The sequence below is a fragment of the Lissotriton vulgaris genome, chromosome 6, assembly GCF_964263255.1.
Source record: "Lissotriton vulgaris chromosome 6, aLisVul1.2, whole genome shotgun sequence".
Lineage (NCBI taxonomy): Eukaryota > Metazoa > Chordata > Amphibia > Caudata > Salamandridae > Lissotriton > Lissotriton vulgaris.
This window is the reverse complement of record NC_141694.1, coordinates 1,327,892,951-1,327,915,693: the sequence shown is the minus strand read 5'-3', so window position 1 is coordinate 1,327,915,693 and position 22,743 is coordinate 1,327,892,951.

The following is a 22,743-nucleotide window of genomic DNA, read 5'->3' as shown; positions in this document are numbered from 1 at the left end:
TTAGCGTGCACCACAATCTGTTTGTCATCCTCTGAGGCGGAAGCCGGAGGACTGTGCTCATTTAGAAAAAAAACAGCTTTTAAAAATTTGTATTTCGCCGAATTTGTGTTTTAAAAACCACAAGAAGCTCACCTGTTTAAGCGCTCACACCACCCGCTGACACAGCCCTCCTCACTCTTCCCTGAGACAGCGGTCCGCGCTGAGATAGGGAACGCCCAAGGCCTAAGCCACGCCCACTGCGAGGCCACGCCCACTCCAAGGCCTACAAAACACGCTAGAAACTTAGCGTGCACCACAATCTGTTTGTCATCCTCTGAGGCGGAAGCCGGAGGACTGTGCTCATTTAGAAAAAAAACTGCTTTTAAAAATTTGTATTTCGCCGAATTTGTGTTTTAAAAACCACAAGGAGTTCACCTGTTTAAGCGCTCACACCATGCGCTGACACAGCCCTCCTCACTCTTCCCTGAGACAGCGGTCCGTGCTGAGACAGGGAACGCCCAAGGCCTAAGCCACGCCCACTGCGAGGCCACGCCCACTCCAAGGACTACAAAACACGCTAGAAACTTAGCGTGCACCACAATCTGTTTGTCATCCTCTGAGGCGGAAGCCGGAGGACTGTGCTCATTTAGAAAAAAAACTGCTTTTAAAAATTTGTATTTCGCCGAATTTGTGTTTTAAAAACCACAAGAAGCTCACCTGTTTAAGCGCTCACACCACCCGCTGACACAGCCCTCCTCACTCTTCCCTGAGACAGCGGTCCGCGCTGAGACAGGGAACGCCCAAGGCGCAAGCCACGCCCACTGCGAGGCCACGCCCACTCCAAGGCCTACAAAACACGCTAGAAACTTAGCGTGCACCACAATCTGTTTGTCATCCTCTGAGGCGGAAGCCGGAGGACTGTGCTCATTTAGAAAAAAAACTGCTTTTAAAAATTTGTATTTCGCCGAATTTGTGTTTTAAAAACCACAAGGAGCTCACCTGTTTAAGCGCTCACACCATGCGCTGACACAGCCCTCCTCACTCTTCCCTGAGACAGCGGTCCGTGCTGAGACAGGGAACGCCCAAGGCCTAAGCCACGCCCACTGCGAGGCCACGCCCACTCCAAGGACTACAAAACACGCTAGAAACTTAGCGTGCACCACAATCTGTTTGTCATCCTCTGAGGCGGAAGCCGGAGGACTGTGCTCATTTAGAAAAAAAACTGCTTTTAAAAATTTGTATTTCGCCGAATTTGTGTTTTAAAAACCACAAGGAGCTCACCTGTTTAAGCGCTCACACCACGCGCTGACACAGCCCTCCTCACTCTTCCCTGAGACAGCGGTCCGTGCTGAGACAGGGAACGCCCAAGGCCTAAGCCACGCCCACTGCGAGGTCACGCCCACTCCAAGGACTACAAAACACGCAAGAAACTTAGCGTGCACCACAATCTGTTTGTCATCCTCTGAGGCGGAAGCCGGAGGACTGTGCTCATTTAGAAAAAAAACTACTTTTAAAAATTTGTATTTCGCCGAATTTGTGTTTTAAAAACCACAAGGAGCTCACCTGTTTAAGCGCTCACACCACGCGCTGACACAGCCCTCCTCACTCTTCCCTGAGACAGCGGTCCGCGCTGAGACAGGGAACGCCCAAGGCCTAAGCCACGCCCACTGCGAGGCCACGCCCACTCCAAGGACTACAAAACACGCTAGAAACTTAGCGTGCACCACAATCTGTTTGTCATCCTCTGAGGCGGAAGCCGGAGGACTGTGCTCATTTAGAAAAAAAACTGCTTTTAAAAATTTGTATTTCGCCGAATTTGTGTTTTAAAAACCACAAGAAGCTCACCTGTTTAAGCGCTCACACCACGCGCTGACACAGCCCTCCTCACTCTTCCCTGAGACAGCGGTCCGCGCTGAGACAGGGAATGCCCAAGGCCTAAGCCACGCCCACTGCGAGGCCACGCCCACTCCAAGGACTACAAAACACGCTAGAAACTTAGCATGCACCACAATCTGTTTGTCATCCTCTGAGGCGGAAGCCGGAGGACTGTGCTCATTTAGAAAAAAAACTGCTTTTAAAAATTTGTATTTCGCCGAATTTGTGTTTTAAAAACCACAAGGAGCTCACCTGTTTAAGCGCTCATACCATGCGCTGACACAGCCCTCATCACTCTTCCCTGAGCCAGCGGTCCGTGCTGAGACAGGGAACGCCCAAGGCCTAAGCCACGCCCACTGCGAGGCCACGCCCACTCCAAGGACTACAAAACATGCTAGAAACTTAGCGTGCACCACAATCTGTTTGTCATCCTCTGAGGCGGAAGCCGGAGGACTGTGCTCATTTAGAAAAAAAACTGCTTTTAAAAATTAGTATTTCGCCGAATTTGTGTTTTAAAAACCACAAGGAGCTCACCTGTTTAAGCGCTCACACCACGCGCTGACACAGCCCTCCTCACTCTTCCCTGAGACAGCGGTCCGCGCTGAGACAGGGAACGCCCAAGGCCTAAGCCACGCCCACTGCGAGGCCACGCCCACTCCAAGGAATACAAAACACGCTAGAAACTTAGCGTGCACCACAATCTGTTTGTCATCCTCTGAGGCGGAAGCCGGAGGACTGTGCTCATTTAGAAAAAAAACTGCTTTTAAAAATTTGTATTTCGCCGAATTTGTGTTTTAAAAACCACAAGGAGCTCACCTGTTTAAGCGCTCACACCACACGCTGACACAGCCCTCCTCACTCTTCCCTGAGACAGCGGTCCGCGCTGAGACAGGGAACGCCCAAGGCCTAAGCCACGCCCACTGCGAGGCCACGCCCACTCCAAGGACTACAAAACATGCTAGAAACTTAGCGTGCACCACAATCTGTTTGTCATCCTCTGAGGCGGAAGCCGGAGGACTGTGCTCATTTAGAAAAAAAACTGCTTTTAAAAATTTGTATTTCGCCGAATTTGTGTTTTAAAAACCACAAGGAGCTCACCTGTTTAAGCGCTCACACCACGCGCTGACACAGCCCTCCTCACTCTTCCCTGAGACAGCGGTCCGCGCTGAGACAGGGAACGCCCAAGGCCTAAGCCACGCCCACTGCGAGGCCACGCCCACTCCAAGGACTACAAAACACGCTAGAAACTTAGCGTGCACCACAATCTGTTTGTCATCCTCTGAGGCGGAAGCCGGAGGATTGTGCTCATTTAGAAAAAAAACTGCTTTTAAAAATTTGTATTTCGCCGAATTTGTGTTTTAAAAACCACAAGGAGCTCACCTGTTTAAGTGCTCACACCACACGCTGACACAGCCCTCCTCACTCTTCCCTGAGACAGCGGTCCGCGCTGAGACAGGGAACGCCCAAGGCCTAAGCCACGCCCACTGCGAGGCCACGCCCACTCCAAGGCCTACAAAACACGCTAGAAACTTAGCGTGCACCACAATCTGTTTGTCATCCTCTGAGGCGGAAGCCGGAGGACTGTGCTCATTTAGAAAAAAAACTGCTTTTAAAAATTTGTATTTCGCCGAATTTGTGTTTTAAAAACCACAAGGAGCTCACCTGTTTAAGCGCTCACACCATGCGCTGACACAGCCCTCCTCACTCTTCCCTGAGACAGCGGTCCGTGCTGAGACAGGGAACGCCCAAGGCCTAAGCCACGCCCACTGCGAGGCCACGCCCACTCCAAGGACTACAAAACACGCTAGAAACTTAGCGTGCACCACAATCTGTTTGTCATCCTCTGAGGCGGAAGCCGGAGGACTGTGCTCATTTAGAAAAAAAACTGCTTTTAAAAATTTGTATTTCGCCGAATTTGTGTTTTAAAAACCACAAGAAGCTCACCTGTTTAAGCGCTCACACCACCCGCTGACACAGCCCTCCTCACTCTTCCCTGAGACAGCGGTCCGCGCTGAGACAGGGAACGCCCAAGGCCTAAGCCACGCCCACTGCGAGGCCACGCCCACTCCAAGGCCTACAAAACACGCTAGAAACTTAGCGTGCACCACAATCTGTTTGTCATCCTCTGAGGCGGAAGCCGGAGGACTGTGCTCATTTAGAAAAAAAACTGCTTTTAAAAATTTGTATTTCGCCGAATTTGTGTTTTAAAAACCACAAGGAGCTCACCTGTTTAAGCGCTCACACCATGCGCTGACACAGCCCTCCTCACTCTTCCCTGAGACAGCGGTCCGTGCTGAGACAGGGAACGCCCAAGGCCTAAGCCACGCCCACTGCGAGGCCACGCCCACTCCAAGGACTACAAAACACGCTAGAAACTTAGCGTGCACCACAATCTGTTTGTCATCCTCTGAGGCGGAAGCCGGAGGACTGTGCTCATTTAGAAAAAAAACTGCTTTTAAAAATTTGTATTTCGCCGAATTTGTGTTTTAAAAACCACAAGGAGCTCACCTGTTTAAGCGCTCACACCACGCGCTGACACAGCCCTCCTCACTCTTCCCTGAGACAGCGGTCCGCGCTGAGACAGGGAACGCCCAAGGCCTAAGCCACGCCCACTGCGAGGCCACGCCCACTCCAAGGACTACAAAACACGCTAGAAACTTAACGTGCACCACAATCTGTTTGTCATCCTCTGAGGCGGAAGCCGGAGGACTGTGCTCATTTAGAAAAAAAACTGCTTTTAAAAATTTGTATTTCGCCGAATTTGTGTTTTAAAAACCACAAGGAGCTCACCTGTTTAAGCGCTCACACCACGCGCTGACACAGCCCTCCTCACTCTTCCCTGAGACAGCGGTCCGCGCTGAGACAGGGAACGCCCAAGGCCTAAGCCACGCCCACTGCGAGGCCACGCCCACTCCAAGGACTACAAAACACGCTAGAAACTTAGCGTGCACCACAATCTGTTTGTCATCCTCTGAGGCGGAAGCCGGAGGACTGTGCTCATTTAGAAAAAAAACTGCTTTTAAAAATTTGTATTTCGCCAAATTTGTGTTTTAAAAACCACAAGAAGCTCACCTGTTTAAGTGCTCACACCACGCGCTGACACAGCCCTCCTCACTCTTCCCTGAGACAGCGGTCTGCGCTGAGACAGGGAACGCCCAAGGCCTAAGCCACGCCCACTGCGAGGCCACGCCCACTCCAAGGCCTACAAAACACGCTAGAAACTTAGCGTGCACCACAATCTGTTTGTCATCCTCTGAGGCGGAAGCCGGAGGACTGTGCTCATTTAGAAAAAAAACTGCTTTTAAAAATTTGTATTTCGCCGAATTTGTGTTTTAAAAACCACAAGGAGCTCACCTGTTTAAGCGCTCATACCACGCGCTGACACAGCCCTCCTCACTCTTCCCTGAGACAGCGGTCCGCGCTGAGACAGGGAAAGCCCAAGGCCTAAGCCACGCCCACTGCGAGGCCACGCCCACTCCAAGGACTACAAAACATGCTAGAAACTTAGCGTGCACCACAATCTGTTTGTCATCCTCTGAGGCGGAAGCCGGAGGACTGTGCTCATTTAGAAAAAAAACTGCTTTTAAAAATTAGTATTTCGCCGAATTTGTGTTTTAAAAACCACAAGGAGCTCACCTGTTTAAGCGCTCACACCACGCGCTGACACAGCCCTCCTCACTCTTCCCTGAGACAGCGGTCCGCGCTGAGACAGGGAACGCCCAAGGCCTAAGCCACGCCCACTGCGAGGCCACGCCCACTCCAAGGAATACAAAACACGCTAGAAAGTTAGCGTGCACCACAATCTGTTTGTCATCCTCTGAGGCGGAAGCCGGAGGACTGTGCTCATTTAGAAAAAAAACTGCTTTTAAAAATTTGTATTTCGCCGAATTTGTGTTTTAAAAACCACAAGGAGCTCACCTGTTTAAGCGCTCACACCACACGCTGACACAGCCCTCCTCACTCTTCCCTGAGACAGCGGTCCGCGCTGAGACAGGGAACGCCCAAGGCCTAAGCCACGCCCACTGCGAGGCCACGCCCACTCCAAGGACTACAAAACATGCTAGAAACTTAGCGTGCACCACAATCTGTTTGTCATCCTCTGAGGCGGAAGCCGGAGGACTGTGCTCATTTAGAAAAAAAACTGCTTTTAAAAATTTGTATTTCGCCGAATTTGTGTTTTAAAAACCACAAGGAGCTCACCTGTTTAAGCGCTCACACCACGCGCTGACACAGCCCTCCTCACTCTTCCCTGAGACAGCGGTCCGCGCTGAGACAGGGAACGCCCAAGGCCTAAGCCACGCCCACTGCGAGGCCACGCCAACTCCAAGGACTACAAAACACGCTAGAAACTTAGCGTGCACCACAATCTGTTTGTCATCCTCTGAGGCGGAAGCCGGAGGACTGTGCTCATTTAGAAAAAAAACTGCTTTTAAAAATGTGTATTTCGCCGAATTTGTGTTTTAAAAACCACAAGGAGCTCACCTGTTTAAGCGCTCACACCACGCGCTGACACAGCCCTCCTCACTCTTCCCTGAGACAGCGGTCCGCGCTGAGACAGGGAACGCCCAAGGCCTAAGCCACGCCCACTGCGAGGCCACGCCCACTCCAAGGACTACAAAACACGCTAGAAACTTAGCGTGCACCACAATTTGTTTGTCATCCTCTGAGGCGGAAGCCGGAGGACTTTGCTCATTTAGAAAAAAAACTGCTTTTAAAAATTTGTATTTCGCCGAATTTGTGTTTTAAAAACTACAAGGAGCTCACCTGTTTAAGCGCTCACACCACGCGCTGACACAGCCCTCCTCACTCTTCCCTGAGACAGCGGTCCGCGCTGAGACAGGGAACGCCCAAGGCCTAAGCCACGCCCACTGCGAGGCCACGCCCACTCCAAGGCCTACAAAACACGCTAGAAACTTAGCGTGCACCACAATCTGTTTGTCATCCTCTGAGGCGGAAGCCGGAGGACTGTGCTCATTTAGAAAAAAAACTGCTTTTAAAAATTTGTATTTCGCCGAATTTGTGTTTTAAAAACCACAAGAAGCTCACCTGTTTAAGAGCTCACACCACCCGCTGACACAGCCCTCCTCACTCTTCCCTGAGACAGCGTTCCGCGCTGAGACAGGGAACGCCCAAGGCCTAAGCCACGCCCACTGCGAGGCCACGCCCACTCCAAGGCCTACAAAACACGCTAGAAACTTAGCGTGCACCACAATCTGTTTGTCATCCTCTGAGGCGGAAGCCGGAGGACTGTGCTCATTTAGAAAAAAAACTGCTTTTAAAAATTTGTATTTCGCCGAATTTGTGTTTTAAAAACCACAAGGAGCTCACCTGTTTAAGCGCTCATACCACGCGCTGACACAGCCCTCCTCACTCTTCCCTGAGACAGCGGTCCGCGCTGAGACAGGGAACGCCCAAGGCCTAAGCCACGCCCACTGCGAGGCCACGCCCACTCCAAGGCCTACAAAACACGCTAGAAACTTAGCGTGCACCACAATCTGTTTGTCATCCTCTGAGGCGGAAGCCGGAGGACTGTGCTCATTTAGAAAAAAAACTGCTTTTAAAAATTTGTATTTCGCCGAATTTGTGTTTTAAAAACCACAAGAAGCTCACCTGTTTAAGCGCTCACACAACCCGCTGACACAGCCCTCCTCACTCTTCCCTGAGACAGCGGTCCGCGCTGAGACAGGGAACGCCCAAGGCCTAAGCCACGCCCACTGCGAGGCCACGCCCACTCCAAGGCCTACAAAACACGCTAGAAACTTAGCGTGCACCACAATCTGTTTGTCATCCTCTGAGGCAGAAGCCGGAGGACTGTGCTCATTTAGAAAAAAAACTGCTTTTAAAAATTTGTATTTCGCCGAATTTGTGTTTTAAAAACCACAAGAAGCTCACCTGTTTAAGCGCTCACACCACGCGCTGACACAGCCCTCCTCACTCTTCCCTGAGACAGCGGTCCGCGCTGAGACAGGGAACGCCCAAGGCCTAAGCCACGCCCACTGCGAGGCCACGCCCACTCCAAGGACTACAAAACACGCTAGAAACTTAGCATGCACCACAATCTGTTTGTCATCCTCTGAGGCGGAAGCCGGAGGACTGTGCTCATTTAGAAAAAAAACTGCTTTTAAAAATGTGTATTTCGCCGAATTTGTGTTTTAAAAACCACAAGGAGCTCACCTGTTTAAGCGCTCACACCACGCGCTGACACAGCCCTCCTCACTCTTCCCTGAGACAGCGGTCCGCGCTGAGACAGGGAACGCCCAAGGCCTAAGCCACGCCCACTGCGAGGCCACGCCCACTCCAAGGACTACAAAACACGCTAGAAACTTAGCGTGCACCACAATCTGTTTGTCATCCTCTGAGGCGGAAGCCGGAGGACTGTGCTCATTTAGAAAAAAAACTGCTTTTAAAAATTTGTATTTCGCCGAATTTGTGTTTTAAAAACCACAAGGAGCTCACCTGTTTAAGCGCTCACACCACGCGCTGACACAGCCCTCCTCACTCTTCCCTGAGACAGCGGTCCGTGCTGAGACAGGGAACGCCCAAGGCCTAAGCCACGCCCACTGCGAGGTCACGCCCACTCCAAGGACTACAAAACACGCAAGAAACTTAGCGTGCACCACAATCTGTTTGTCATCCTCTGAGGCGGAAGCCGGAGGACTGTGCTCATTTAGAAAAAAAACTGCTTTTAAAAATTTGTATTTCGCCGAATTTGTGTTTTAAAAACCACAAGGAGCTCACCTGTTTAAGCGCTCACACCACGCGCTGACACAGCCCTCCTCACTCTTCCCTGAGACAGCGGTCCGCGCTGAGACAGGGAACGCCCAAGGCCTAAGCCACGCCCACTGCGAGGCCACGCCCACTCCAAGGACTACAAAACACGCTAGAAACTTAGCGTGCACCACAATCTGTTTGTCATCCTCTGAGGCGGAAGCCGGAGGACTGTGCTCATTTAGAAAAAAAACTGCTTTTAAAAATTTGTATTTCGCCGAATTTGTGTTTTAAAAACCACAAGAAGCTCACCTGTTTAAGCGCTCACACCACGCGCTGACACAGCCCTCCTCACTCTTCCCTGAGACAGCGGTCCGCGCTGAGACAGGGAATGCCCAAGGCCTAAGCCACGCCCACTGCGAGGCCACGCCCACTCCAAGGACTACAAAACACGCTAGAAACTTAGCATGCACCACAATCTGTTTGTCATCCTCTGAGGCGGAAGCCGGAGGACTGTGCTCATTTAGAAAAAAAACTGCTTTTAAAAATTTGTATTTCGCCGAATTTGTGTTTTAAAAACCACAAGGAGCTCACCTGTTTAAGCGCTCATACCATGCGCTGACACAGCCCTCATCACTCTTCCCTGAGCCAGCGGTCCGTGCTGAGACAGGGAACGCCCAAGGCCTAAGCCACGCCCACTGCGAGGCCACGCCCACTCCAAGGACTACAAAACATGCTAGAAACTTAGCGTGCACCACAATCTGTTTGTCATCCTCTGAGGCGGAAGCCGGAGGACTGTGCTCATTTAGAAAAAAAACTGCTTTTAAAAATTAGTATTTCGCCGAATTTGTGTTTTAAAAACCACAAGGAGCTCACCTGTTTAAGCGCTCACACCACGCGCTGACACAGCCCTCCTCACTCTTCCCTGAGACAGCGGTCCGCGCTGAGACAGGGAACGCCCAAGGCCTAAGCCACGCCCACTGCGAGGCCACGCCCACTCCAAGGAATACAAAACACGCTAGAAACTTAGCGTGCACCACAATCTGTTTGTCATCCTCTGAGGCGGAAGCCGGAGGACTGTGCTCATTTAGAAAAAAAACTGCTTTTAAAAATTTGTATTTCGCCGAATTTGTGTTTTAAAAACCACAAGGAGCTCACCTGTTTAAGCGCTCACACCACACGCTGACACAGCCCTCCTCACTCTTCCCTGAGACAGCGGTCCGCGCTGAGACAGGGAACGCCCAAGGCCTAAGCCACGCCCACTGCGAGGCCACGCCCACTCCAAGGACTACAAAACATGCTAGAAACTTAGCGTGCACCACAATCTGTTTGTCATCCTCTGAGGCGGAAGCCGGAGGACTGTGCTCATTTAGAAAAAAAACTGCTTTTAAAAATTTGTATTTCGCCGAATTTGTGTTTTAAAAACCACAAGGAGCTCACCTGTTTAAGCGCTCACACCACGCGCTGACACAGCCCTCCTCACTCTTCCCTGAGACAGCGGTCCGCGCTGAGACAGGGAACGCCCAAGGCCTAAGCCACGCCCACTGCGAGGCCACGCCCACTCCAAGGACTACAAAACACGCTAGAAACTTAGCGTGCACCACAATCTGTTTGTCATCCTCTGAGGCGGAAGCCGGAGGATTGTGCTCATTTAGAAAAAAAACTGCTTTTAAAAATTTGTATTTCGCCGAATTTGTGTTTTAAAAACCACAAGGAGCTCACCTGTTTAAGTGCTCACACCACACGCTGACACAGCCCTCCTCACTCTTCCCTGAGACAGCGGTCCGCGCTGAGACAGGGAACGCCCAAGGCCTAAGCCACGCCCACTGCGAGGCCACGCCCACTCCAAGGACTACAAAACACGCTAGAAACTTAGCGTGCACCACAATCTGTTTGTCATCCTCTGAGGCGGAAGCCGGAGGACTGTGCTCATTTAGAAAAAAAACAGCTTTTAAAAATTTGTATTTCGCCGAATTTGTGTTTTAAAAACCACAAGAAGCTCACCTGTTTAAGCGCTCACACCACCCGCTGACACAGCCCTCCTCACTCTTCCCTGAGACAGCGGTCCGCGCTGAGACAGGGAACGCCCAAGGCCTAAGCCACGCCCACTGCGAGGCCACGCCCACTCCAAGGCCTACAAAACACGCTAGAAACTTAGCGTGCACCACAATCTGTTTGTCATCCTCTGAGGCGGAAGCCGGAGGACTGTGCTCATTTAGAAAAAAAACTGCTTTTAAAAATTTGTATTTCGCCGAATTTGTGTTTTAAAAACCACAAGGAGTTCACCTGTTTAAGCGCTCACACCATGCGCTGACACAGCCCTCCTCACTCTTCCCTGAGACAGCGGTCCGTGCTGAGACAGGGAACGCCCAAGGCCTAAGCCACGCCCACTGCGAGGCCACGCCCACTCCAAGGACTACAAAACACGCTAGAAACTTAGCGTGCACCACAATCTGTTTGTCATCCTCTGAGGCGGAAGCCGGAGGACTGTGCTCATTTAGAAAAAAAACTGCTTTTAAAAATTTGTATTTCGCCGAATTTGTGTTTTAAAAACCACAAGAAGCTCACCTGTTTAAGCGCTCACACCACCCGCTGACACAGCCCTCCTCACTCTTCCCTGAGACAGCGGTCCGCGCTGAGACAGGGAACGCCCAAGGCCCAAGCCACGCCCACTGCGAGGCCACGCCCACTCCAAGGCCTACAAAACACGCTAGAAACTTAGCGTGCACCACAATCTGTTTGTCATCCTCTGAGGCGGAAGCCGGAGGACTGTGCTCATTTAGAAAAAAAACTGCTTTTAAAAATTTGTATTTCGCCGAATTTGTGTTTTAAAAACCACAAGGAGCTCACCTGTTTAAGCGCTCACACCATGCGCTGACACAGCCCTCCTCACTCTTCCCTGAGACAGCGGTCCGTGCTGAGACAGGGAACGCCCAAGGCCTAAGCCACGCCCACTGCGAGGCCACGCCCACTCCAAGGACTACAAACCACGCTAGAAACTTAGCGTGCACCACAATCTGTTTGTCATCCTCTGAGGCGGAAGCCGGAGGACTGTGCTCATTTAGAAAAAAAACTGCTTTTAAAAATTTGTATTTCGCCGAATTTGTGTTTTAAAAACCACAAGGAGCTCACCTGTTTAAGCGCTCACACCACGCGCTGACACAGCCCTCCTCACTCTTCCCTGAGACAGCTGTCCGCGCTGAGACAGGGAACGCCCAAGGCCTAAGCCACGCCCACTGCGAGGCCACGCCCACTCCAAGGACTACAAAACATGCTAGAAACTTAACGTGCACCACAATCTGTTTGTCATCCTCTGAGGCGGAAGCCGGAGGACTGTGCTCATTTAGAAAAAAAACTGCTTTTAAAAATTTGTATTTCGCCGAATTTGTGTTTTAAAAACCACAAGGAGCTCACCTGTTTAAGCGCTCACACCACGCGCTGACACAGCCCTCCTCACTCTTCCCTGAGACAGCGGTCCGCGCTGAGACAGGGAACGCCCAAGGCCTAAGCCACGCCCACTGCGAGGCCACGCCCACTCCAAGGACTACAAAACACGCTAGAAACTTAGCGTGCACCACAATCTGTTTGTCATCCTCTGAGGCGGAAGCCGGAGGACTGTGCTCATTTAGAAAAAAAACTGCTTTTAAAAATTTGTATTTCGCCGAATTTGTGTTTTAAAAACCACAAGAAGCTCACCTGTTTAAGTGCTCACACCACGCGCTGACACAGCCCTCCTCACTCTTCCCTGAGACAGCGGTCCGCGCTGAGACAGGGAACGCCCAAGGCCTAAGCCACGCCCACTGCGAGGCCACGCCCACTCCAAGGCCTACAAAACACGCTAGAAACTTAGCGTGCACCACAATCTGTTTGTCATCCTCTGAGGCGGAAGCCGGAGGACTGTGCTCATTTAGAAAAAAAACTGCTTTTAAAAATTTGTATTTCGCCGAATTTGTGTTTTAAAAACCACAAGGAGCTCACCTGTTTAAGCGCTCATACCACGCGCTGACACAGCCCTCCTCACTCTTCCCTGAGACAGCGGTCCGCGCTGAGACAGGGAACGCCCAAGGCCCAAGCCACGCCCACTGCGAGGCCACGCCCACTCCAAGGCCTACAAAACACGCTAGAAACTTAGCGTGCACCACAATCTGTTTGTCATCCTCTGAGGCGGAAGCCGGAGGACTGTGCTCATTTAGAAAAAAAACTGCTTTTAAAAATTTGTATTTCGCCGAATTTGTGTTTTAAAAACCACAAGGAGCTCACCTGTTTAAGCGCTCACACCATGCGCTGACACAGCCCTCCTCACTCTTCCCTGAGACAGCGGTCCGCGCTGAGACAGGGAACGCCCAAGGCCTAAGCCACGCCCACTGCGAGGCCACGCCCACTCCAAGGCCTACAAAACACGCTAGAAACTTAGCGTGCACCACAATCTGTTTGTCATCCTCTGAGGCGGAAGCCGGAGGACTGTGCTCATTTAGAAAAAAAACTGCTTTTAAAAATTTGTATTTCGCCGAATTTGTGTTTTAAAAACCACAAGGAGCTCACCTGTTTAAGCGCTCACACCATGCGCTGACACAGCCCTCCTCACTCTTCCCTGAGACAGCGGTCCGTGCTGAGACAGGGAACGCCCAAGGCCTAAGCCACGCCCACTGCGAGGCCACGCCCACTCCAAGGACTACAAAACACGCTAGAAACTTAGCGTGCACCACAATCTGTTTGTCATCCTCTGAGGCGGAAGCCGGAGGACTGTGCTCATTTAGAAAAAAAACTGCTTTTAAAAATTTGTATTTCGCCGAATTTGTGTTTTAAAAACCACAAGAAGCTCACCTGTTTAAGCGCTCACACCACCCGCTGACACAGCCCTCCTCACTCTTCCCTGAGACAGCGGTCCGCGCTGAGACAGGGAACGCCCAAGGCCTAAGCCACGCCCACTGCGAGGCCACGCCCACTCCAAGGCCTACAAAACACGCTAGAAACTTAGCGTGCACCACAATCTGTTTGTCATCCTCTGAGGCGGAAGCCGGAGGACTGTGCTCATTTAGAAAAAAAACTGCTTTTAAAAATTTGTATTTCGCCGAATTTGTGTTTTAAAAACCACAAGGAGCTCACCTGTTTAAGCGCTCACACCATGCGCTGACACAGCCCTCCTCACTCTTCCCTGAGACAGCGGTCCGTGCTGAGACAGGGAACGCCCAAGGCCTAAGCCACGCCCACTGCGAGGCCACGCCCACTCCAAGGACTACAAAACACGCTAGAAACTTAGCGTGCACCACAATCTGTTTGTCATCCTCTGAGGCGGAAGCCGGAGGACTGTGCTCATTTAGAAAAAAAACTGCTTTTAAAAATTTGTATTTCGCCGAATTTGTGTTTTAAAAACCACAAGGAGCTCACCTGTTTAAGCGCTCACACCACGCGCTGACACAGCCCTCCTCACTCTTCCCTGAGACAGCGGTCCGCGCTGAGACAGGGAACGCCCAAGGCCTAAGCCACGCCCACTGCGAGGCCACGCCCACTCCAAGGACTACAAAACACGCTAGAAACTTAACGTGCACCACAATCTGTTTGTCATCCTCTGAGGCGGAAGCCGGAGGACTGTGCTCATTTAGAAAAAAAACTGCTTTTAAAAATTTGTATTTCGCCGAATTTGTGTTTTAAAAACCACAAGGAGCTCACCTGTTTAAGCGCTCACACCACGCGCTGACACAGCCCTCCTCACTCTTCCCTGAGACAGCGGTCCGCGCTGAGACAGGGAACGCCCAAGGCCTAAGCCACGCCCACTGCGAGGCCACGCCCACTCCAAGGACTACAAAACACGCTAGAAACTTAGCGTGCACCACAATCTGTTTGTCATCCTCTGAGGCGGAAGCCGGAGGACTGTGCTCATTTAGAAAAAAAACTGCTTTTAAAAATTTGTATTTCGCCGAATTTGTGTTTTAAAAACCACAAGAAGCTCACCTGTTTAAGTGCTCACACCACGCGCTGACACAGCCCTCCTCACTCTTCCCTGAGACAGCATTCCGCGCTGAGACAGGGAACGCCCAAGGCCTAAGCCACGCCCACTGCGAGGCCACGCCCACTCCAAGGCCTACAAAACACGCTAGAAACTTAGCGTGCACCACAATCTGTTTGTCATCCTCTGAGGCGGAAGCCGGAGGACTGTGCTCATTTAGAAAAAAAACTGCTTTTAAAAATTTGTATTTCGCCGAATTTGTGTTTTAAAAACCACAAGGAGCTCACCTGTTTAAGCGCTCATACCACGCGCTGACACAGCCCTCCTCACTCTTCCCTGAGACAGCGGTCCGCGCTGAGACAGGGAAAGCCCAAGGCCTAAGCCACGCCCACTGCGAGGCCACGCCCACTCCAAGGACTACAAAACATGCTAGAAACTTAGCGTGCACCACAATCTGTTTGTCATCCTCTGAGGCGGAAGCCGGAGGACTGTGCTCATTTAGAAAAAAAACTGCTTTTAAAAATTAGTATTTCGCCGAATTTGTGTTTTAAAAACCACAAGGAGCTCACCTGTTTAAGCGCTCACACCACGCGCTGACACAGCCCTCCTCACTCTTCCCTGAGACAGCGGTCCGCGCTGAGACAGGGAACGCCCAAGGCCTAAGCCACGCCCACTGCGAGGCCACGCCCACTCCAAGGAATACAAAACACGCTAGAAAGTTAGCGTGCACCACAATCTGTTTGTCATCCTCTGAGGCGGAAGCCGGAGGACTGTGCTCATTTAGAAAAAAAACTGCTTTTAAAAATTTGTATTTCGCCGAATTTGTGTTTTAAAAACCACAAGGAGCTCACCTGTTTAAGCGCTCACACCACACGCTGACACAGCCCTCCTCACTCTTCCCTGAGACAGCGGTCCGCGCTGAGACAGGGAACGCCCAAGGCCTAAGCCACGCCCACTGCGAGGCCACGCCCACTCCAAGGACTACAAAACATGCTAGAAACTTAGCGTGCACCACAATCTGTTTGTCATCCTCTGAGGCGGAAGCCGGAGGACTGTGCTCATTTAGAAAAAAAACTGCTTTTAAAAATTTGTATTTCGCCGAATTTGTGTTTTAAAAACCACAAGGAGCTCACCTGTTTAAGCGCTCACACCACGCGCTGACACAGCCCTCCTCACTCTTCCCTGAGACAGCGGTCCGCGCTGAGACAGGGAACGCCCAAGGCCTAAGCCACGCCCACTGCGAGGCCACGCCAACTCCAAGGACTACAAAACACGCTAGAAACTTAGCGTGCACCACAATCTGTTTGTCATCCTCTGAGGCGGAAGCCGGAGGACTGTGCTCATTTAGAAAAAAAACTGCTTTTAAAAATGTGTATTTCGCCGAATTTGTGTTTTAAAAACCACAAGGAGCTCACCTGTTTAAGCGCTCACACCACGCGCTGACACAGCCCTCCTCACTCTTCCCTGAGACAGCGGTCCGCGCTGAGACAGGGAACGCCCAAGGCCTAAGCCACGCCCACTGCGAGGCCACGCCCACTCCAAGGACTACAAAACACGCTAGAAACTTAGCGTGCACCACAATTTGTTTGTCATCCTCTGAGGCGGAAGCCGGAGGACTGTGCTCATTTAGAAAAAAAACTGCTTTTAAAAATTTGTATTTCGCCGAATTTGTGTTTTAAAAACTACAAGGAGCTCACCTGTTTAAGCGCTCACACCACGCGCTGACACAGCCCTCCTCACTCTTCCCTGAGACAGCGGTCCGCGCTGAGACAGGGAACGCCCAAGGCCTAAGCCACGCCCACTGCGAGGCCACGCCCACTCCAAGGCCTACAAAACACGCTAGAAACTTAGCGTGCACCACAATCTGTTTGTCATCCTCTGAGGCGGAAGCCGGAGGACTGTGCTCATTTAGAAAAAAAACTGCTTTTAAAAATTTGTATTTCGCCGAATTTGTGTTTTAAAAACCACAAGAAGCTCACCTGTTTAAGAGCTCACACCACCCGCTGACACAGCCCTCCTCACTCTTCCCTGAGACAGCGTTCCGCGCTGAGACAGGGAACGCCCAAGGCCTAAGCCACGCCCACTGCGAGGCCACGCCCACTCCAAGGCCTACAAAACACGCTAGAAACTTAGCGTGCACCACAATCTGTTTGTCATCCTCTGAGGCGGAAGCCGGAGGACTGTGCTCATTTAGAAAAAAAACTGCTTTTAAAAATTTGTATTTCGCCGAATTTGTGTTTTAAAAACCACAAGGAGCTCACCTGTTTAAGCGCTCATACCACGCGCTGACACAGCCCTCCTCACTCTTCCCTGAGACAGCGGTCCGCGCTGAGACAGGGAACGCCCAAGGCCTAAGCCACGCCCACTGCGAGGCCACGCCCACTCCAAGGCCTACAAAACACGCTAGAAACTTAGCGTGCACCACAATCTGTTTGTCATCCTCTGAGGCGGAAGCCGGAGGACTGTGCTCATTTAGAAAAAAAACTGCTTTTAAAAATTTGTATTTCGCCGAATTTGTGTTTTAAAAACCACAAGAAGCTCACCTGTTTAAGCGCTCACACAACCCGCTGACACAGCCCTCCTCACTCTTCCCTGAGACAGCGGTCCGCGCTGAGACAGGGAACGCCCAAGGCCTAAGCCACGCCCACTGCGAGGCCACGCCCACTCCAAGGCCTACAAAACACGCTAGAAACTTAGCGTGCACCACAATCTGTTTGTCATCCTCTGAGGCAGAAGCCGGAGGACTGTGCTCATTTAGAAAAAAAACTGCTTTTAAAAATTTGTATTTCGCCGAATTTGTGTTTTAAAAACCACAAGAAGCTCACCTGTTTAAGCGCTCACACCACGCGCTGACACAGCCCTCCTCACTCTTCCCTGAGACAGCGGTCCGCGCTGAGACAGGGAACGCCCAAGGCCTAAGCCACGCCCACTGCGAGGCCACGCCCACTCCAAGGACTACAAAACACGCTAGAAACTTAGCATGCACCACAATCTGTTTGTCATCCTCTGAGGCGGAAGCCGGAGGACTGTGCTCATTTAGAAAAAAAACTGCTTTTAAAAATTTGTATTTCGCCGAATTTGTGTTTTAAAAACCACAAGGAGCTCACCTGTTTAAGCGCTCACACCACGCGCTGACACAGCCCTCCTCACTCTTCCCTGAGACAGCGGTCCGCGCTGAGACAGGGAACGCCCAAGGCCTAAGCCACGCCCACTGCGAGGCCACGCCCACTCCAAGGACTACAAAACACGCTAGAAACTTAGCGTGCACCACAATCTGTTTGTCATCCTCTGAGGCGGAAGCCGGAGGACTGTGCTCATTTAGAAAAAAAACTGCTTTTAAAAATTTGTATTTCGCCGAATTTGTGTTTTAAAAACCACAAGGAGCTCACCTGTTTAAGCGCTCACACCACGCGCTGACACAGCCCTCCTCACTCTTCCCTGAGACAGCGGTCCGTGCTGAGACAGGGAACGCCCAAGGCCTAAGCCACGCCCACTGCGAGGTCACGCCCACTCCAAGGACTACAAAACACGCAAGAAACTTAGCGTGCACCACAATCTGTTTGTCATCCTCTGAGGCGGAAGCCGGAGGACTGTGCTCATTTAGAAAAAAAACTGCTTTTAAAAATTTGTATTTCGCCGAATTTGTGTTTTAAAAACCACAAGGAGCTCACCTGTTTAAGCGCTCACACCACGCGCTGACACAGCCCTCCTCACTCTTCCCTGAGACAGCGGTCCGCGCTGAGACAGGGAACGCCCAAGGCCTAAGCCACGCCCACTGCGAGGCCACGCCCACTCCAAGGACTACAAAACACGCTAGAAACTTAGCGTGCACCACAATCTGTTTGTCATCCTCTGAGGCGGAAGCCGGAGGACTGTGCTCATTTAGAAAAAAAACTGCTTTTAAAAATTTGTATTTCGCCGAATTTGTGTTTTAAAAACCACAAGAAGCTCACCTGTTTAAGCGCTCACACCACGCGCTGACACAGCCCTCCTCACTCTTCCCTGAGACAGCGGTCCGCGCTGAGACAGGGAATGCCCAAGGCCTAAGCCACGCCCACTGCGAGGCCACGCCCACTCCAAGGACTACAAAACACGCTAGAAACTTAGCATGCACCACAATCTGTTTGTCATCCTCTGAGGCGGAAGCCGGAGGACTGTGCTCATTTAGAAAAAAAACTGCTTTTAAAAATTTGTATTTCGCCGAATTTGTGTTTTAAAAACCACAAGGAGCTCACCTGTTTAAGCGCTCATACCATGCGCTGACACAGCCCTCATCACTCTTCCCTGAGCCAGCGGTCCGTGCTGAGACAGGGAACGCCCAAGGCCTAAGCCACGCCCACTGCGAGGCCACGCCCACTCCAAGGACTACAAAACATGCTAGAAACTTAGCGTGCACCACAATCTGTTTGTCATCCTCTGAGGCGGAAGCCGGAGGACTGTGCTCATTTAGAAAAAAAACTGCTTTTAAAAATTAGTATTTCGCCGAATTTGTGTTTTAAAAACCACAAGGAGCTCACCTGTTTAAGCGCTCACACCACGCGCTGACACAGCCCTCCTCACTCTTCCCTGAGACAGCGGTCCGCGCTGAGACAGGGAACGCCCAAGGCCTAAGCCACGCCCACTGCGAGGCCACGCCCACTCCAAGGAATACAAAACACGCTAGAAACTTAGCGTGCACCACAATCTGTTTGTCATCCTCTGAGGCGGAAGCCGGAGGACTGTGCTCATTTAGAAAAAAAACTGCTTTTAAAAATTTGTATTTCGCCGAATTTGTGTTTTAAAAACCACAAGGAGCTCACCTGTTTAAGCGCTCACACCACACGCTGACACAGCCCTCCTCACTCTTCCCTGAGACAGCGGTCCGCGCTGAGACAGGGAACGCCCAAGGCCTAAGCCACGCCCACTGCGAGGCCACGCCCACTCCAAGGACTACAAAACATGCTAGAAACTTAGCGTGCACCACAATCTGTTTGTCATCCTCTGAGGCGGAAGCCGGAGGACTGTGCTCATTTAGAAAAAAAACTGCTTTTAAAAATTTGTATTTCGCCGAATTTGTGTTTTAAAAACCACAAGGAGCTCACCTGTTTAAGCGCTCACACCACGCGCTGACACAGCCCTCCTCACTCTTCCCTGAGACAGCGGTCCGCGCTGAGACAGGGAACGCCCAAGGCCTAAGCCACGCCCACTGCGAGGCCACGCCCACTCCAAGGACTACAAAACACGCTAGAAACTTAGCGTGCACCACAATCTGTTTGTCATCCTCTGAGGCGGAAGCCGGAGGATTGTGCTCATTTAGAAAAAAAACTGCTTTTAAAAATTTGTATTTCGCCGAATTTGTGTTTTAAAAACCACAAGGAGCTCACCTGTTTAAGTGCTCACACCACACGCTGACACAGCCCTCCTCACTCTTCCCTGAGACAGCGGTCCGCGCTGAGACAGGGAACGCCCAAGGCCTAAGCCACGCCCACTGCGAGGCCACGCCCACTCCAAGGACTACAAAACACGCTAGAAACTTAGCGTGCACCACAATCTGTTTGTCATCCTCTGAGGCGGAAGCCGGAGGACTGTGCTCATTTAGAAAAAAAACAGCTTTTAAAAATTTGTATTTCGCCGAATTTGTGTTTTAAAAACCACAAGAAGCTCACCTGTTTAAGCGCTCACACCACCCGCTGACACAGCCCTCCTCACTCTTCCCTGAGACAGCGGTCCGCGCTGAGACAGGGAACGCCCAAGGCCTAAGCCACGCCCACTGCGAGGCCACGCCCACTCCAAGGCCTACAAAACACGCTAGAAACTTAGCGTGCACCACAATCTGTTTGTCATCCTCTGAGGCGGAAGCCGGAGGACTGTGCTCATTTAGAAAAAAAACTGCTTTTAAAAATTTGTATTTCGCCGAATTTGTGTTTTAAAAACCACAAGGAGTTCACCTGTTTAAGCGCTCACACCATGCGCTGACACAGCCCTCCTCACTCTTCCCTGAGACAGCGGTCCGTGCTGAGACAGGGAACGCCCAAGGCCTAAGCCACGCCCACTGCGAGGCCACGCCCACTCCAAGGACTACAAAACACGCTAGAAACTTAGCGTGCACCACAATCTGTTTGTCATCCTCTGAGGCGGAAGCCGGAGGACTGTGCTCATTTAGAAAAAAAACTGCTTTTAAAAATTTGTATTTCGCCGAATTTGTGTTTTAAAAACCACAAGAAGCTCACCTGTTTAAGCGCTCACACCACCCGCTGACACAGCCCTCCTCACTCTTCCCTGAGACAGCGGTCCGCGCTGAGACAGGGAACGCCCAAGGCCCAAGCCACGCCCACTGCGAGGCCACGCCCACTCCAAGGCCTACAAAACACGCTAGAAACTTAGCGTGCACCACAATCTGTTTGTCATCCTCTGAGGCGGAAGCCGGAGGACTGTGCTCATTTAGAAAAAAAACTGCTTTTAAAAATTTGTATTTCGCCGAATTTGTGTTTTAAAAACCACAAGGAGCTCACCTGTTTAAGCGCTCACACCATGCGCTGACACAGCCCTCCTCACTCTTCCCTGAGACAGCGGTCCGTGCTGAGACAGGGAACGCCCAAGGCCTAAGCCACGCCCACTGCGAGGCCACGCCCACTCCAAGGACTACAAAACACGCTAGAAACTTAGCGTGCACCACAATCTGTTTGTCATCCTCTGAGGCGGAAGCCGGAGGACTGTGCTCATTTAGAAAAAAAACTGCTTTTAAAAATTTGTATTTCGCCGAATTTGTGTTTTAAAAACCACAAGGAGCTCACCTGTTTAAGCGCTCACACCACGCGCTGACACAGCCCTCCTCACTCTTCCCTGAGACAGCGGTCCGCGCTGAGACAGGGAACGCCCAAGGCCTAAGCCACGCCCACTGCGAGGCCACGCCCACTCCAAGGACTACAAAACATGCTAGAAACTTAACGTGCACCACAATCTGTTTGTCATCCTCTGAGGCGGAAGCCGGAGGACTGTGCTCATTTAGAAAAAAAACTGCTTTTAAAAATTTGTATTTCGCCGAATTTGTGTTTTAAAAACCACAAGGAGCTCACCTGTTTAAGCGCTCACACCACGCGCTGACACAGCCCTCCTCACTCTTCCCTGAGACAGCGGTCCGCGCTGAGACAGGGAACGCCCAAGGCCTAAGCCACGCCCACTGCGAGGCCACGCCCACTCCAAGGACTACAAAACACGCTAGAAACTTAGCGTGCACCACAATCTGTTTGTCATCCTCTGAGGCGGAAGCCGGAGGACTGTGCTCATTTAGAAAAAAAACTGCTTTTAAAAATTTGTATTTCGCCGAATTTGTGTTTTAAAAACCACAAGAAGCTCACCTGTTTAAGTGCTCACACCACGCGCTGACACAGCCCTCCTCACTCTTCCCTGAGACAGCGGTCCGCGCTGAGACAGGGAACGCCCAAGGCCTAAGCCACGCCCACTGCGAGGCCACGCCCACTCCAAGGCCTACAAAACACGCTAGAAACTTAGCGTGCACCACAATCTGTTTGTCATCCTCTGAGGCGGAAGCCGGAGGACTGTGCTCATTTAGAAAAAAAACTGCTTTTAAAAATTTGTATTTCGCCGAATTTGTGTTTTAAAAACCACAAGGAGCTCACCTGTTTAAGCGCTCATACCACGCGCTGACACAGCCCTCCTCACTCTTCCCTGAGACAGCGGTCCGCGCTGAGACAGGGAAAGCCCAAGGCCTAAGCCACGCCCACTGCGAGGCCACGCCCACTCCAAGGACTACAAAACATGCTAGAAACTTAGCGTGCACCACAATCTGTTTGTCATCCTCTGAGGCGGAAGCCGGAGGACTGTGCTCATTTAGAAAAAAAACTGCTTTTAAAAATTAGTATTTCGCCGAATTTGTGTTTTAAAAACCACAAGGAGCTCACCTGTTTAAGCGCTCACACCACGCGCTGACACAGCCCTCCTCACTCTTCCCTGAGACAGCGGTCCGCGCTGAGACAGGGAACGCCCAAGGCCTAAGCCACGCCCACTGCGAGGCCACGCCCACTCCAAGGAATACAAAACACGCTAGAAACTTAGCGTGCACCACAATCTGTTTGTCATCCTCTGAGGCGGAAGCCGGAGGACTGTGCTCATTTAGAAAAAAAACTGCTTTTAAAAATTTGTATTTCGCCGAATTTGTGTTTTAAAAACCACAAGGAGCTCACCTGTTTAAGCGCTCACACCACACGCTGACACAGCCCTTCTCACTCTTCCCT